General features: G+C 40.4%; 1 non-coding gene across 1 annotated transcript; it reads right to left on the bottom strand.

Annotated features, from left to right (window-relative positions):
- Positions 1-879: 879 nt before the first annotated feature.
- On the bottom strand, positions 880-954 carry Trnah-aug (transfer RNA histidin (anticodon AUG)). Its single transcript has one exon. It is a non-coding gene; the product is annotated as a tRNA-His (tRNA).
- Between the last annotated feature and the right edge of the window lie 396 nt (positions 955-1,350).

The following is a 1,350-nucleotide window of genomic DNA, read 5'->3' as shown; positions in this document are numbered from 1 at the left end:
GTTTTTTCCTACAGGGTGCGGCAGGAAAAAATGCGAAAACTTCAAGGCGCTATCACACACTGAACATGGGATATATATGACTCTCAGTGTATCAGTCAATGTGAAAAACCAGAACATACTAATCCAGAGCCATGTAGTTTCACATACTAGATGAAATAATCACATATGTATGATGACATTGTAGAGAAAATTAAAAATTGTGTTTTATCGGATATGAAATTTAGCGACCTGTGTAATTTTCAGAGGTTTGAAAATATTGACTGTCTTAAACTTCAAGCGCAGTCTTGTAAACATTCTAAATTATTTTTTTTTATAAAATTTGCCTGTTAGAGGTCACGGAATGTTGAAACATAGATTGGTTAACGTCAAATGGACGAACATGAGGGTTGAAGTTGAAAAAATCCTTTCGCATTGTTTCCTGCCACATACTGTAGATCTAGTGTTACACACTTTCCAAACCGAGTCAGTAAATCGTTTTCACGAAATTTCTTCTCATTTGTTGTTTTTTTTCCGGATCTTTGGCAACTCTAACTACGTAGCAGTGGTGAGTTTACTTCATTTGCTCCATTTGAAGTTCTAGTTGACAATCGTCTCTTCGTTTTGGATGTGGATTCCCGTTCGTTGTTCTTCTTCTTCTTCTTACTTCTGATTCGGTGGTGCTTTTCTTTTGCGCACACACCTCCTAATGGACCGGCATCGCAGGCCATATGTCCAACCTGTCACTATTTATACTCCGTGGAGTTTACAAAGTTTCTTCTTTATCGACTGTTTTTGGTATGGTACAGTGAATTCCTGTTAGTCCGTAGACTTTTACAATTCTGTTTTACCGTCCGGAGACTGACTTTTCTTTTATAGTCCGTAGACTTCCCCACTCACCCCTGGAGGGGGTGGGAATTGAACCCATGACCTTCTGATTCATAGTCAGAAGCCTAACCACTACGCTAGATCCCCCCCCCCCCGTTCGTTGTTATCGCTGCTCTCGTTGTCGTCGTCATCGTTGCATTGTTTATCGTCGTTGTTGTCATCTTTCTCTTCGTTTACTCCATCGTCCAATTCCTTGCTAGTGTCCCTTTGAACTAATATCGGTTCGATAGCAATGACATTGTAAATCATCTGCTCTGGAGCAGAATTGGAAGTTGATGTTTGATCCTGCTTTCGCTCTTGCTCAGGTAATTTGTTATGGTTAGAGTAAGGAACGGTGGTGCTTTCGTTGTTGGTGACAATGCATGATGGCACTGGTTTGTCGTATTCTCACAACTTTTACTCCGTTGGGTATCTGTTTAAAAACTTCATTGTAGACGGTGGTCACTTTGTCAGAGTTCTGCATGTGATCAAAAATTACGGCATTGG

The sequence above is a fragment of the Aedes albopictus genome, chromosome 3 (genome assembly GCF_035046485.1).
Source record: "Aedes albopictus strain Foshan chromosome 3, AalbF5, whole genome shotgun sequence".
NCBI lineage: Eukaryota > Metazoa > Arthropoda > Insecta > Diptera > Culicidae > Aedes > Aedes albopictus.
This window is presented reverse-complemented; position numbering and strand designations above follow the sequence as displayed.